This window comes from Lipotes vexillifer, unplaced genomic scaffold (assembly GCF_000442215.2).
Source record: "Lipotes vexillifer unplaced genomic scaffold, Lipotes_vexillifer_v1.1 scaffold433, whole genome shotgun sequence".
NCBI classification, from domain to species: Eukaryota; Metazoa; Chordata; class Mammalia; order Artiodactyla; family Lipotidae; genus Lipotes; species Lipotes vexillifer.
In genome coordinates, this window is record NW_006774285.1 from 128,600 (window position 1) to 145,895 (window position 17,296).

Here is a 17,296-nt window from a genome sequence, read left to right on the forward strand (position 1 = left end):
TGTCTTCTTTATTGTAGCTGTCTAGTATAGACTGAAGTCAGGGAGCCTGATTTCTCCAGCTCCATTTTTCTTTCTCAAGATTGCTTTGGCTATTCGGGGTCTTTTGTGTTTCCATAGAAATTGTGAAATTTGGGGTTCTAGTTCTGTGAAAAATGCCATTGGTAGTTTGATAGGAATTGCATTGAGTCTGTAGATTGCTTTGGATAGTATAGTCATTTTCACAATGTTGGTTCTTCCAATCCAAGAACATGGTATATCTCTCCACTTGTTTGTATCATCTTTAATTTCTTTCATCAATGTCTTATACTTTTCTGCATACAGGTCTTTTGTCTCCTTAGGTAGGTGTATTCCTAGGTATTTTATTCTTTTTGTTGCAGTAGTAAATGGGAGTGTTTTCTTAATTTCTCTTTCAGATTTTTCATCATTAGTGTATAGGGCTGCAAGTGATTTCTGTGTATTAATTTTGTGTCCTGCTACTTTACCAAATTCATTGATTAGCTCTAGTAGTTTTCTGGTAGCATCTTTAGGATTCTCTATGTATAGTATCATGTCACCTGCAAACAGTGACAGTTTCCCTTCTTCTTTTCCGATTTGGATTCCTTTTATTTCCTTTTCGTCTCTGATTGCTGTGGCTAAAACTTCCAAACCTATGTTGAATAATAGTAGTGAGAGTGGGAAACCTTGTCTTGTTCCTGATCTTAGTGGACATGGTTTCAGTTTTTCACCATTGAGAATGATGTTGGCTGTGGGTTTGTCATGTATGGCCTTTTTTATGTTGAGGTAAGTTCCCTCCATGCCTACTTTCTGGAGGATTTTTATCATAAATGGGTGTTGAATTTTGTTGAAAGCTTTCTCTGCATCTATTGAGATCATCATATGGTTTTTCTCCTTCAGTTTGTTAATACGGTGCATCACGTTGATCGATTTGCGTATATTAAAGAATCCTTGCATTCCTGGGATAATCCCCACTTGATCATGCTGTATGATCCTTTTAATGTGCTGTTGGATTCTGTTTGCTAGTATTTTGTTGAGGATTCTTGCATCTATGTTCATCAGTGATATTGGCCTGTCATTTCCTTTCTCTGTGACATCTTTGTCTGGTTTTGGTATCACGGTGATGGTGACCTCGTAGAATGAGTTGGGGAGTGTTCCTCCCTCTGCTATATTTTGGAAGAGTTTGAGAAGGATAGGTGTTAGCTCTTCTCTAAATGTTTGATAGAATTTGCCTGTGAAACCATCTGGTCCTGGGCTTTGGTTTGTTGGAAGATTTTTAATCACAGTTTCAATTTCAGTGCTTGTGATTGGTCTGTTTATATTTTCTATTTCTTCCTGGTTCAGTCTCGGAAGGCTGTGCATTTCTAAGAATTTGTCCATTTCTTCCAGACTGTCCATTTTATTTGCATATAGTTGCTTGTCGTAATCTCTCATGATCCTTTGTATTTCTGCAGTGTCAGCTGTTACTTCTCCTTTTTCATTTCTGATTCTATTGATCTGAGTCTTCTCCCTTTTTTTCTTGATGAGTCTGGCTAATGGGTTATCAATATTCTTCTCAAAGAACCAGCTTTTAGTTTTATTGATCTTTGCTATCGTTTCCTTCATTGCTTTTTTTTTTTTTTAACATCTTTATTGGGGTATAATTGCTTAACATTGGTGTGTTAGTTTCTGCTTTATAACAAAGTGAATCAGTTATACATATACATATGTTCCCATATCTCTTCCCTCTTAGTCTCCCTCCCTCCCACCCTCCCTATCCCACCCCTCCAGGCGGTCACAAAGCACCGAGCCGGTATCCCTGTGCCATGCAGCTGCTTCCCACTGGCTATCTACCTTATGTTTGTTGGTATATATATGTCCATGTCTCTCTCTCGCCCTATCACAGCTCACCCTTCCCCCTCCCCATATCCTCAAGTCCATTCTCCAGTAGGTCTGTGTCTTTATTCCTGTTTTACACCTAGGTTCTTCATGACATTTTTTTTTCTTAAATTCCATATATATGTGTTAGCATACGGTATTTGTCTTTCTCTTTCTGACTTACTTCACTCTGTATGACAGCCTCTAGGTCTATCCACCTCATTACAAATAGCTCAGTTTCGTTTCTTTTTATGGCTAATATTCCATTGTATATATGTGCCACATCTTCTTTATCCATTCATCTGACGACGGGCACTTAGGTTGTTTCCATCTCCGGGCTATTGTAAATAGAGATGCAATGAACATTTTGGTACATGACTCTTTCTGAATTCTGGTTTCCTCAGGGTATATACCTAGTAGTGGGATTGCTGGGTCATATGGTAGTTCTATTTGTAGTTTTTTAAGGAACCTCCATACTGTTCTCCATAGTGGCTGAACCAACTCACATTCCCACCAGCAGTGCAAGAGTGTTCCCTTTTCTCCACACCCTCTCCAGCATTTATTGTTTCTAGATTTTTTGATGATGGCCATTCTGACTGGTGTGAGATGATATCTCATTGTAGTTTTGATTTGCATTTCTCTAATGATTAATGATGTTGAGCATTCTTTCATGTGTTTGTTGGCAGTCTGTATATCTTCTTTGGAGAAATGTCTATTTAGGTCTTCTGCCCATTTTTGGATTGGGTTGTTTATTTTTTTGTTATTGAGCTGCATGAGCTGCCTGTAAATTTTAGAGATTAATCCTTTGTCAGTTGATTCATTTGCAAATATTTTCTCCCATTCTGAGGGCTGTCTTTTGGTCTTGTTTATGGTTTCCTTTGCTGTGCAAAAGCTTTGAAGTTTCATTAGGTCCCATTTGTTTATTTTTGTTTTTATCTCCATTACTCTAGGAGATGGGTCAAGAAGGATCTTGCTGTGATTTATGTCATAGAGTGTTCTGCCTATGTTTTCCTCTAAGAGTTTGATAGTTTCTGGCCTTACATTTAGGTCTTTAATCCATTTTGAGCTTATTTTTGTGTATGGTGTTAGGGAGTGATCTAATCTCATACTTTTACATGTACCTATCCAATTTTCCCAGCACCACTTATTGAAGAGGCTGTCCTTTCTCCACTGTATATTCCTGCCACCTTTATCAAAGATAAGGTGACCATATGTGCATGGGTTTATCTCTGGGCTTTCTATCCTATTCCATTGATCTATCTTTCTGTTTTTGTGCCAGTACCATACTGTCTTGATTACTGTAGCTTTGTAGTATAGTCTGAAGTCAGGCAGCCTGATTCCTCCAGCTCCATTTGTTAATATGGTTTATCACGTTGATTGATTTGCCTATATTGAAGAATCCTTGCATTCCTGGAATAAACCCCACTTGATCATGGTGTATGATCCTTTTAATGTGCTGTTGGATTCTGTTTGCTAGTATTTTGTTGAGTATTTTTGCATCTATGTTCATCAGTGATATTGGCCTGTAGTTTTCTTTCTTTGTGACATCCTTGTCTGGTTTTGGTATCAAGGTGATGGTGGCCTCGTAGAAGGAATTTGGGAGTGTTCCTCCCTCTGCTATATTTTGGAAGAGTTTGAGAAGGATAGGTGTTAGCTCTTCTCTAAATGTTTGATAGAATTCACCTGTGAAGCCATCTGGTCCTGGGCTTTTGTTTGTTGGAAGATTTTAATCACAGTTTCAATTTCAGTGCTTGTGATTGGTCTGTTCATATTTTCTATTTCTTCCTGGTTCAGTCTTGGTAGTTTGTGCATTTCTAAGAATTTGTCCATTTCTTCCAGACTGTCCATTTTATTGGCATAGAGTTGCTTGTAGTAATCTCTCATGATCTTTTGTATTTCTGCAGTGTCAGCTGTTACTTCTCCTTTTTCATTTCTAATTCTATTGATCTGAGTCTTCTCCCTTTTTTTCTTGATGAGTCTGGCTAATGGTTTAACAATTTTGTTTATCTTCTCAAAGAACCAGCTTTTATTTTTATTGATCTTTGCTATCGTTTCCTTCATTTCTTTTTCATTTATTTCTGATCTGATCTTTATGATTTATTTCCTTCTACTAACTTTGGGGGGTTTTGTTCTTCTTTCTCTAATTGCTTTAGGTGTAAGGTTAGGTTGTTTATTTGAGATGTTTCTTGTTTCTTGAGGTAGGATTATATTGCTATAAACTTCCCCCTTAGAACTGTTCTTGCTGCATCCCATAGGTTTTGGGTTATTGTGTTTTCATTGTCACTTGTTTCTAGGTATTTTTTGATTTCCTTTTTGATTTCTTCAGTGATCTCTTGGTTATTTACTAGTGTATTGCTTAGCCTCCATACATTTGTATTTTTTACAGATTTTTTCCTGTAATTGATATCTAGTCTCATAGCATTGTGGTCACAAAAGATACTTGATACGATTTCAATTTTTTAAAATTTACCAAGGCTTGACTTGTGACCCAAGATATGATCTCTCCTGGAGAATGTTCCATGAGCACTTGAGAAGAAAGTGTAATCTGCTATTTTTCAATGGAATGTCCTATAAATATCAATTAAGTCCATCTTGTTGAATGTATCATTTAAAGCTTGTGTTTCCTTACTTATTTTCATTTTGGATGATCTGTCCATTGGTGAAAGTGGGGTGTTAAATTCCCCTTCTATGCTTGTGTTACTTTTGATTTCCCCTTTTATGGCTGTTAGCATTTGCCTTATTGAGGTGCTCCTATGTTGGGTGCATAAATATTTACAATTGTTATATCTTCTTCTTGGATTGATCCCTTGATCATTATGTAGTGTCCTTCTTTGTCTCTCGTAATAGTCTTTATTTTAAAGTCTATTTTGTCTGATATGAGAATTGCTACTCCAGCTTTCTTTTGATTTCCATTTGCATGGAATATCTTTTTTCCATCCCCCCTACTTTCAGTCTGTATGTGTCCCTAGGTCTGAAGTGGGTCTCTTGTAGGCAGCATATATATGGGTTTGTTTTCGTATCCACTCAGCCCATCTATGTCTTTTGGTTGGAGCACTTAATCCATTTACATTTAAGGTAGTAATCAATATGTATGTTCCTATTACCATTTTCTTAATTGTTTTGGGTTTGTTATTGTAATCTTTTCCTTCTCTTGTGTTTCCTGCCTAGAGAAGTTCCTTTAGCATTTGTTGTAAAGCTGGTTTGGTGGTGCTGAATTCTCTTGGCTTTTGCTTGTCTGTAAAGGTTTTAATTTCTCCATCGAATCTGAATGAGATCCTTGCTGGGCAGAGTAATCTTGGTTGTAGGTTTTTCCCTTTCATCACTTTAAATATGTCCTGCCATTCCCTTCCAGGTTGCGGAGTTTCTGCTGAAAGGTCAGCTGTTAACCTTATGGGGATTCCCTTGTAATTTATTTGTTGTTTTTCCCTTGCCACTCTTAATATTTTTTCTTTGTGTTTAATTTTTGATAGTTTGATTAGTATGTGTCTTGGCATGTTTCTCCTTGGATTTATCCTGTATGGCACTCTCTGCGCTTCCTGGACTTGACTATTTCCTTACCCATATCAGGGAAGTTTTCAGCCATAATATCTTCAAATACTTTCTCAGTCCCTTTTTTTTCCTCTTCTTCTTCTGGGACCCCTATTATTCGAATGTTGGTGCATTTATTGTTGTCCTAGAGCTCTCTGAGATTGCCCTCAATTCTTTTCATCTTTTTCCTCTATTCTGATCGGTGGTAGTTATTTCCACTATTTTATCTTCTAGGTCACTTATCCATTTTTCTGCCTCAGTTATTCTGCTATTGATTCCTTCTAGGGAATTTTTAATTTCATTTATCGTGTTGTTCATCATTGTTTGGTTGCTCTATAGTTCTTCCATGTCCCTGTTAAACGTTTCTTGTATTTTCTCCATTCTGTTTCCAAGATTTTGGATCATCTTTCCTATCATTACTCTGAATTCTTTTTCAGGTAGACTGCCTATTTCCTCTTCATTTGTTTGGTCTGGTGGGTTTTTACATTGCTCCTTCATCTGCTGTGTATTTCTCTGTGTTCTTATTTTGCTTAACTTACAGTGTTTGGGGTCTCCTTTTTGCAGGCTGCAGGTTTGTACTTGCCATTGTTTTTGGTGTCTACCCCCAGTGGCTAAGGTTGGTTCAGTGAGTTGTGTAGGCTTCCTGGTGGAGGGGACTGGTGCCTGTGTTCTGGTGGATGAGGCTAGATCTTGTCTTTCTGGTGGGCAGGACCACGTCTGGTGGTGTGTTTTGGGGTGTCTGTGAACTTATCGTGACTTTAGGCAGCCTCTCTGCTAATGGGTGGGGTTGTGTTCCTGCCTTGCTAGTTGTTTGGCATAGGGTGTCCAGCACCGTAGCTTGCCTGTCGTTGAGTGGAGGTGGGTCTTAGCGTTGAGATGGAGATCTCTGGGAGAACTTTCACCGTTTGATCTATGTGAGGCCGGGAGGCCTCTGGTGGACCAATGTCCTGAACTCGGCTCTCCCACCTCAGAGGCTCAGGCTTGACACCCGCCCAGAGCACCAAGACCAGAATGCAGACTATGACAAAGGAATCTAACTGTGTTACAAATAATTTACATAACCACACTGAAGGGATTGAGAAAGTAAGGAGCCAACCGAAATAACTCCGGAAAGCAGTGTTTTGATGGAAACTGAAAGCTAAAGACAAAAAGAACTGTCCACAAACACTGTACTCTGGTTGGTAAATTCATTTCTCAGAGGGGTATGGATTAGCAATTCTGAAACTACTTCATATGTATACTAGGGTTGAAGAAATAAGTAATCATACTGTAGAGAGCAAGAGCAATGTTTCTCACTGTCTAAGAAGTTACAAAAAGGAAAGGAGGTAAAGGTGAGAATGAACCCTGTGGTGCTGGATCAGAGTTGGAGTTAATGACAAAACTCCTGGTTTTTTTAAAATCTATGTATAAAGACAGAGTCAGACATGAATAGAGGTATGTAAGTATGTGTGTATGTATGCATGAGTACTATCCATACATATAGTTCTAAGCTCTGTCCACCGAGAGAGTCCAGAAGCAGTCACTCTCCAGGAGAACTGAGCATTCCCAGTACCCAGACTTGGTTTGTAAATATCATCCTTCATTATAAGGGATCAGGCTCCTTGAGGAATTTTTTTATTTCCTGGAAGAAACAGAATGGAACCTCTTAGAAACCGCTGAGCTAGCTAGCTTCTGTTAGCCAAGGGCAATCCTGAGATGGGTGCACCTATGAGCTGTTAACAGTCAACATGCTCAGCAGCCCATCAAGGGGACCTGGGCAGGGCACCAACAGCATCTGCTGCAAGTATCCTTTGGAGAGGTGATCCCAGGAAATACTTGTATAACAGTGTTATTTACAGGCCAGCTTACTCAGGGCACAAAGAGCAGAAGCATCCTCACCTTTCCCCAGCCCCTTCCAGGCAGTATGTCAACAGGTAGAACAGGTGGGACCACATGGGTATTACCACACGAACGTTACCAGAATCAGTAGGAGAATAAAACAGGTCAGCAGTACCCAGAAACTCAGCCTCTGAAGCAGTTGATTTGTATGTCCTAACCAGATCTCAAATGCCTTTTCTCAAGAAACATACTCAGCTTTTGATAATTAATTGCTTTTATCTTGGGCAGCCCCATCTTCCCTACAATGTGTCCCAACAAGTTAGCCCAGGTCTTCAGTGACACCTCAAGACTTGGAGCAGTAGGAGTGTTCTAAATGGTAGGACTCTGATGACATTGGCTCCTATGGCCCCTCCTCCTCCAAGAAGAGGTTTCAATTTTTGGAAACATGGGGACTTTAAAATTTACCTTCCGTGCTCCTCCCTTTCTTGGTATTCTCCTGGAAATAAGAAGGAATTTATCTCTTCAATAAATTCTAATGCCAGCACTTTCTGCCAACTACAAGATTCTTTCAAGTTTAATCTCATTAAAGTCCATTGACTTTCCCCAAATCAGCAATGACCTTTTGAAAGTCTATATCTATATCTACACAATAATTATGAATCAAGTTTTTGGCTATTGCCTCAAAAGAATCATTTGGCTACAGCTATTAGGGTTGAAATTAAGTGGCATAGGAAGTATTTTGAGTAAGGATTCTCAGCAATCTTGAGCCCCTACCATACTAAGATATGGTAGTTATGAGTTTGCTCCACAATTTATTAATTAATTCACTTCGTTCAACAACTATTTATTGCTGGTCTTCTGTGTGGGGGCCACTGTGTAAGTCCCGCAGATATGTGATATATACTAAACATTCTCTGACCTCATGAAATTTACATTCTAGGTAGATAGATAGACAGTAAACAAATAAAACAGTAAAACATGGTACAGTATTTGGTGGTCAGTTCCATGAAGAAGAATAAAACAAGGAAGGATAATAAGAATTGTGGGAGGAGAAGAGTTTGAATTTTTTTTAAGGGAAACCAGGAGACACTCAATGAGATCGTCAAATTTAAGTAAACACCTGAAGATGATGAGGAAACAAGGCATATGGAGATCTGGAGAGTGAGCCTTCCAGGCCGAGGATTCAGCCATTACGAAACAGGGTCGTGGGACGTGGGTGTACATTGTATTTATTCTCAACTGTATTATAATTTATGTGAATAATTATAGTAATAGATATTGCTAAATTAAAGCTAACTCCAAGCTTCCACTCAGCAAAGCTGATGAGATGTTCAGTGTCAGTCATTATTGAGCGTCCTTCCCACTCCTTAGACTCAGGGAAGAGTCCCCGTGCCCTGGAAAGGGGCCTCCAGTCCACTGTGGTCACTGCTGGAGTGGTCATGGCCTGAGCTCACTGCAGAGTAAGCTGCTTTCTGCTCATGACGTCCATCTTCCTCATGACCACCTTGGCCCCCCAAGGCTGTAGCCTCAGGGATCAGTCCCCGATATGCATGTGCCACCCCATCAGAGGTCCTGCCCCATCTAGGAATGCTACATGGGAGCTGAAGTTCCCTGCTTCTTGGACCTACATCTCGGAGCAATCCCTCCATCAACACAGGCTTCAGGAATCAAACTACTAGCCTCCTGCCTTAAGCCCTGGGGATATGTTGTGTACGAAATAGTCTCTGACCTCATGAAATTTACTTTTTTTTTCCTGTGTAAAAATGTTTATTTGTACTAATGCTTAGAATATAAGAACTGAAAAAAGAAAGACACCTGAACTCCAAAGGGACAGTGAATTAGGGCCTGCCTGCAGCCAAGAGGGAGCACACTCCAGGGTGTCCTGGTATGGACTGTCCACCCTACTACTTAGTGTCACCAGGCAGAAAATTGAAGAATCAGGGTGTGAAGATCTTACCAGCTTCTAGCAAGTGTTGAAGGAACGAAAGGGGAGCCAGGATACACAGAGCAGGAGGCCAAGGCTCCCAATTCAGTTCAGGGCAGGAGCTGAATGTCCAGGTCCAAGAAGAACAAAAGGGGATTTTGAAGGTACACTTCCATTCCTCACCCCCCAATACCTCAACGGAGCTCCCCAGCCCCTGTGAGCTAGGTTTGTTTGTCAGTTATGCTGTTGGTGGCGGTGGTGGTAGTCTGGTTGGCTGGTTGGTTGGTTGGTTGGTTGGTTGGTTGGTTTGTTGGCTGGTTGGTTGGTTTATTATTTCTTGGTTGTTAAAAGCAAAGGCTTATTAATTTCCTGGGAGGCAAGGAAAATCCAGCCCTCCAGGACACAAAGCTTTTAACTGCTCTCTTGAGGGAGGGTGGAGGGAAAAGTAATTTTACCCTTTCAACAGAAGAAAATGAGTTAAGATCTCAATCAGGTTAATCTACCACATAAACATCTCTGGAGCCTTCTCCAGGCTCTCCATCTCCAGGACCACCAGTCACTACCTTGTTCCAGGTTACTGTTATTTCTTACCTAAATGATTGCAACAGGTTCCCTCCTGATCTCTCTGTCTCCAGTCTTGTCCCCTCTAACTGTTCTCCATACTGATACCAAAGTGACCTTTCTAAGGCAATAATCTGATGAGGCTTAAAATTTATTTGCCAGTTAAGAACTGAGAAAAGATTCGCCAGGATTTCTGGGAAAACTGTTCTTTCTCTTCTGTGAGATCCTCTGCCTTACTACGAAGGTGGTTGTGTGCCATCTTGCCTCCAAAGCAGCTTGGAGGAGGCTTGGCAGGGAGAATTGCAGGGTAAAGAAATCCAGAACCACTGAATTAAATCAACCCTGAAGTCTGCCCTATCTCTGGACTTCTTGTTAGAGTTTTCTTTTTTTTCTAATATTTCAGATGATCAAAAATGTGGAACAGAGATTGCACAACAATGTGAATATACTTAATAGTGAACTGTACACTTAAAATGGTTAAGGTGTTAAATTTTATGTTGTGTATTTTACCACAATTTTTTAAAAACATTACAAAAATGACAACAAAAATATGGAGAAATAGTATAATGACCACCTATATTGTATATTTGGGTATTACAGTATCCAACTTGAAAATTTCCCTATTAGTTAAGCCAATTCGAGCTGAGTCCAGCAGCAGAAGCCAAAAAAGAAACTTTCCATGACTGCCCCCTCCTCTCCCAGCCTGTGAACTGCAACCCAGCAAGGACGACATGGGCCTTAGTTTTAGCTTCTGGCCTCCTCAGTAACTAGAGACTCAGATGAGGCTGAGAGCAGACGGCGTGATGTCTCAAGAGCAAGTTCATGCAGAAGTAGCTGCTCACCTCCCATGACTAGGAACTCATCTCCATACTCATCTCTTACCTGTGATCCATGCTTTCCACGTCTGCACACAGGACCTCAAGTGGCCCTGACAGAGCCCTGTGATACAGGCTGGTGATATTGTTCCCATTGGCCAGAAAAGGAAGCCGAGGCTCAGAGACTGAGTGACTGGCTGGGGTCACACAGCGACTGAGCAGGGTTATCAGGACCCAGGGAGATGGTCTGACCCCACTCCAAGATCACTCTCCACAACTCATGCCGCCCAAGCTGTCTGGACACCTCCTGGGGGAGCAGGAGTAACCCAGAGAACACAGGGCGCTGGCTAGACATGGCTCATATTCCTTGGGATGTCCGTTTTAGCTTGATGTTAAGTAAATTTAAATTTTTTTATTTAGTAAAACACACACAGATGAGTTCTGGAGTAGAACACGAAAGTGTGACTTGTTAAGTTAAAATGTGAGATCTCGAACTTTTAGTTGATAATAACGTAACAATATTGGTTCATTAATTGTGACAAACGTATCACAGTGATGTAAGATGGTAACAATAGGGAAAACTGGGGCTGGGTATATGAGAATTCTCTGCACTATCTTAGTAATAATACTGTAAATCTAAAATTGTTCTAAAGGGACTTCCCTGGTGGCTCAGTGTTTAAGAATCCGCCTGCCAATGCAGGACACATGGGTTTGATCTCTGGTCCGGGAAGATCCCACATGCCGCGGAGCAACTAAGCCCGTGCGCCACAACTACTGAGCCTGCGCTCTAGAGTCCGCATGCTGCAACTACTGGAGCCCACGCGCCTAGAGCCCGAGCTCCAAAACAAGAGAAGCCACCGCAGTGAGAAGCCTGCGCACCGCAATGCAGACTAGCCCCCGCTCATTGCAGCTACAGAAAGCCCGCGCGCAGCGGTGAAATAAATAAATAAAAATTTTAAAAAATAAAGCTGTTCTAAAATAAAAATTTTATTTTTAAAAATGTGAGATATCAAAGAAATTGTAGAATCTCAGTCTCCTCCAGGAATACCTGGTCACACTCCTCTTTCGTTGAAGGTATATCAGAAGCCATGTTTAAAAAGCGTTGCCAGGACCCCTCCTACACTGTTGGTGGGAATGTAAATTGGTGCAGCCACTATGGAGAACAGTATGGAAGTTCCTTAAGAAACTAAAAATAGAGCTAACATATGATCCTATAATCCCACTCCCGGGCACATATCTGGAGAAAAACATGGTTCGAAAGGGTACATGCATCCCAATGTTCACTGCAGTGCTGTTTACAAGAGCCAAGACATGGAAGCAACCTAAATGTTTATCGACAGATGAATGGATAAAGAAGATGTGGTACACATATACAAAAGAATATTACTCAGTCATTAAAAAGAATGAAATAATGCCATTTGCAGCAACATGGATGGACCTGGAGATTATCATACTAAGTGAAGTAAGTCAGACAGACAAATATCATATGATATCGATTATATGCAGAATCCTTAAAAAATGATACAAATGAACTTATTTACAAAACGGAAACTGATCACAGACTTAGAGAACTTATGGTTACTGGGGGGAAGGGTGGGGGGATAGACTGGGAGTTTGGGATTGGCACATACACACTGCTATATTTAAAACAGGTAACCAACAAGGACCCACTGTATACCACAGGGACCTCTGCTGAATACTCTGTAATAACCTAAATGGGAAAAGCATTTGAAAAACAACGGATACATGTACATGTATAACTGAATCACTTTGCTGTACACCTGAAACTAACACAACATTGTTAACCAGCTCTACTCCAATATAAAATTTTTAAAAATTTAATAAATAAATAAAGAGCATTGCCCATGCCCTGTTGTTCGCAGAGTAAAAGGACATTCTACAGCATCTTGAAAACCCCGCATTTCTTAAGAGAAGGACAAGAAAGTAGGACAGTAAGGGCTCGTACACTCTCTTCCCCAGGCCTCTGCCCCCTTCTTAGCACTATGAGAAGAGTGAGAGGCAAATAATCACTTAGCCCTTCCCAGGTTCTCAGGAGAGCAGAAGGGATTCTCTTACATGAAGTCCGCTCCAGCACCTCACCCCATTCCAGCCTCCACCACAATCTTCCAGAGATAATTATATTCGCACAGCCCCAAATTATCTGGGTGGAGCCCCAGGAAGAAGTAGCGAGATCTCAGCCATTTACGGTAAGTCCCAGAGCCTGCACACCCTGGTGCCAAGTGGGCACCGTCCACTAGTTCCAGGGCTAGTCCACAGGGGAGGGGGGGGTGCCTTCTCAGGAATGTCCATGCAGAATTCCAGCCTCCATCTGGCAAAGAGACCTAAGGATGGAACTTCACAAGACTAGGGCATGTGGGTTCTGTTGCTTCTGAGAGATTCTTCCGCCACCTGGAAAATAAGCATTGAAGTTCCACCTTCAGGTTGGAAAAGGGGCTCTAGCTGCTGTCTTCACCCAACTGTAGAAGGACCAAGATCCAGATGTTCCTCACAATCTCCTGGCTCTCTCTGCTTTTGTGCAGCTTAAGATGGGCAGTTGGGCTTTAAGTTGGGGAAAACGAAAGAGAAGAGAAAAATTCAGAAATTATACCCTCTAGTTACACTTTGAATAGCCACCGTGTTTTAGTTAAGCCAGAAGTGATTTCCAGAAACAGCTTTAGGACCAACAGCCAAGACCTTGGACTTGAATGACTGAGTTAAGGCAAGGTCATTCTTCCCCCGATATCATCATCTTTATCAATCAAACAAATATCATTGATTGCCCAATACAATCTGGAGCTCTTAAGGAATTTATGATCTAATTTGGGTATCAGGAAAGATGCATAAAGAGATAATAAATAGGAAAAGCAAAGGAGAGAAAAAGAGAAGCAATATCCGATGCCCCCTGGAGGTTGGCAGATAGGGAAGTCTCCATGGACAAGAGAGGGCTTGAGATACTGGTCAGACAAGAAGGGGGAGAGCCAGCCAGACATGGAGGACAGCAGTGGGAAAGGCACAGAAGCAGGACAGTGCCTGGCATGTTAGGGAAAAAAAGAGTAGGTTAGTTTGGCTGGAATAAAGAGATTGGGTAGAGAAGTGATGTCTGAGGGGCTGGGAGAGATGGGAGGGTAGGCAGGCTAGAACTTTGGCTAAAACTTGAGACACTGTCCTCTGGGTAGTAGGGAGCTCAGGAGAAAAAACCTTGGTATAGAGGAGGAAGGGGTGGAGCGGATTGGTGGCAGGGAGACCAGTGAGAAGGATGTGATCTTGGAGTAAAACTGAGGTGAGTCAGAGCAGAACCAGAATGTGGGGAAGGCAAGGAAGCGACCAATGCAAGTGACTGATGAAGAGCAAATGGGTAGGATTCAGTGACTGAGATGGGAGATGGGAGGAAGGCAGAGGAAGAGAAAAGAAGAGAAAAAAAGAAGAGCAGAAGTACTTGGGATGACTCCCTGGTTTCCAAACTTGAGTGACCGAGGGAATGATCACATTCCCAGCAGAATTTTTCTTCCCGTTTCTCAACAAGATTCCTCTCGTTCTTTAATTCTGGTTGTCCCTCAGAACTAAAGGAAACTCCATCCTAGCTGGTCCTAACAGAGAATAACATAGGATTCTGATGTCCTTTTTGTATAAAGAGAACCTGAGGATATGTGACTCATAAAAGATTGAACAGGTGGGGCAGAAGCAGACAGGTACTAGGAGCTCCTAGATCTGATGATTCACAGGAGAATCTTAAACACCAGAGCCTCGGAGAACCACCACGATTATTTAGTGGACCCACTTCTCTTTACAGACAAATTGAGGCCTGCAAATGAAGAATGACCTCCCCAAGGTCACACAGCCAGTAGATAGCAAGGTAAGCCTAGAACCTGGCTTCCTGAATCTTAATCCAGAGTTCCTTGCATTTCCACTTGTTGCTTAGTGTTTTATCTCTGTGTGTGTCTGTCTGTCTGTGGTGTGCACGTGCTTGCTGAGTGACAGGGGCTATTTTATTGGAATGATATTTTCTCTGTGGATTTACTACAAAACATACCTCACCTGACTTCTCACGTAATAACAATAGTAATTCAAGACTGACTTTTGTTTAAAAGCCTGAGTTTGTAACTTATATGAGAGTTGGTTTCTCTTCCCATCTCTACCCCAACCATCTCTGGATCTATTTTAGGTCAAATGGTCTCAGCTGAGCTCTAAGATCTGTCTGTCGCCTTTCCCAGTTCTGTACCTACACAATTCTGCCAAGGCATGGAACAGATATGAGATCTTTTTCATTTGAAGCCAGCTTTATCAAAATACATCATTTGTAAGCTAATTGGGAAGAAGGAAGATTGGGAGGAAGAAAAGGAAAAAACAAGAACACATAATACCAGGTGCTCACAGAACATCTAAGAGGGAGATAAAAGAAAGGAAGGAGAGATGGAACACTAATGGAAAATAGGAGAATGGCCTTGACCAAAAAGGATTTTAGATTAATGGAGAGAAGGAAGAACCTTCTGCCCACTCCAGCAGAGAGGTTCTTGGTAATTCCCTCTGCCAGCCCCACCAGAGTGGTCCCTGGAGGAACCCTGAACAAGACCCAGAACTTCCACTCCCAACATTCTGTGGCTAATTGGAAAAACTCATTGATACTTGGTTTACCAGTCAGAACCCTGATGTTATGCCAATCTCAGAAGCCACCAAATATCCAATGAATTCTCCCACTAAAAAATACCTACAGGAGGCAGAAGGCCTCTTCTTGCCTGCTGAGGAAGACATGCAAACCATCCCAGACACTTTTCTCTTCCTCCCGAAGGGGGGCTGCCTGGTAATGTTCCCATCCCTCCCAAGGCCCTGTGCTGCCAGGGACACCATTCAGAGAAACTTTGTTATCTCCACACCTGTCCCAAGGCCAGGATGGCTGACGCCAGAGCACCTGGGTTCCTTCCTTCTCTGGGGTGAACAGCGGATGTGTCCCAAAGAGGGTAAACATTGACATGTGGAACCATACTGGGGTCAAGAGGTCCGCTTGTTTGGTGTTCTGAGAGCCAACAAGAGGAAATGCATTTTAACCCAGAAAGAAAAAAATTAACGTGTCCAGCTGTGAATGACAGCCAAGCCAGCAGAAGGTAGGCGAAAACAGACAGCTGAGAAAGGGACTTGATGGGCTTCCAAGAAGATATCACCCGAAACAGTGGAGATGGCTGGAAGGCCAGGGCCCAGTGCGAGAGCTACGGTCACCTCATACACAGTGGTCACTTTGTCACTCACTGACCATGAATGTCCCTTGATCAGCATGCAGAATTGTACTTCCAGAAGTAAAGGAGGGAAGCCAACCATGTCTGAGGTCAGCCTTGCTTATAAACTGTGAATTCTTGGAAAGTGTATGCGTGTGTGCATGTGTGGCGCACGCATGCACTACCATGTGCCAGTGGCAGACTTCATCTTCGTTGGGTATTTCCTGCTGCCGCTATTACTAAAATATCTTGGACTCTCTGTGCTGATATATGAGAAGCTGTTGCCCTTTTCAGCTTTCTACTGGGCTACCTGTCTTCCAGTCTCCATTTCTCGGGCCAGTTCCCTCATGGGAAGACATCTAACTGTGCTAAACAGATTTAACTAAACTGAGATAAGTCCATGAATACATGCCATCACACATCAGCAAAGCTCTGAAAATACAAGTATTCAGAACCAACTAGGTCAAGATCCACCTCAAGACACAGCTTCATTAACTCGTAAAGCACAAAACCCAGAGGTGAGAGCCTTGAGAGGCATATGCTCCAAAGTTCAAGGAGTGCTCAGACAAAGAAAACCTTGGCTGACAAGCAGAAATGTCTTACAAAGAAAACAAGAAAAGCCTGATGTCTTTCACTTACCTTTCCTGGACAGCTGCCTTCTTTTGAGATGCCCAGCTCATTTGCCTGGATTCATCACAAGAGAAGCAGATTCTAACTACCCTCCATCAGCCAGAGAAAAGGAATATTACATTTTGGAAGGTAAATTCAGGGGGCTGGTTTTGGGATGATGAAGTACTGACAGTCCCCAAGAATATTTTCAACCCAAAGTATAATTTTATAAAGAGGCTTATGTTTTAATTTGCCTGTCTGTAAAATACACTCTCATGAAATTTCATTTTCTTTAAACCTTCTTATTTCCTTCCTGTATGGATCTAATGAACTTGATGGTATATAACATTACACTTGGGCTTTAAGTCAATAAGTTCCTGTATAGTGATGGTTGTTTTTTTAATGGCTACCCTATAGAAGGTATGAAGTCATAGAATCCTAGTAATCAAAGCCAACCATTGGCTTTGCAACTAGAATATATAAGGAAACAGAAGGTGGAGTGACTTGTCCAGAGCACACAGTGACAGAGGCAGGGATCTAACCTACCCCTTGACAACAAGTCCAGGGCTCCTCTCACTTCTCTGGTGGCCAAAAAGGGGTAGTGTTTTGAAATGTTGACCTTCTCAAAAGGGAACACTTGAAAACTATTGCAAATCCCAAAGATGAATCTAGTGGCTTCCACAATGATTGGGTGAAAGGTAAGAGAAGGATCAAAGGGCACTGAATAAACAAATGGGGAAGAAAGCCATTTACTCGTTCCTAATTTTAAGAGCTATTCAGATCCCATTAAGGGCATAAAAGGGACAAGTCTGCTCAAAGATTGGAGGTTTGCCTTCCATGACTGCAGCAAGACCACGCAGTTCACCTGAAAACTAGGAAGAAGAGGACTTGCTTCATCCAGGATGAGTGATAGTGTATCAACCAATCTCTGCCATTTGGCAGTTTCCTTGTGCATCTGCCCAGAGTCACAAGGTACTTCCTGC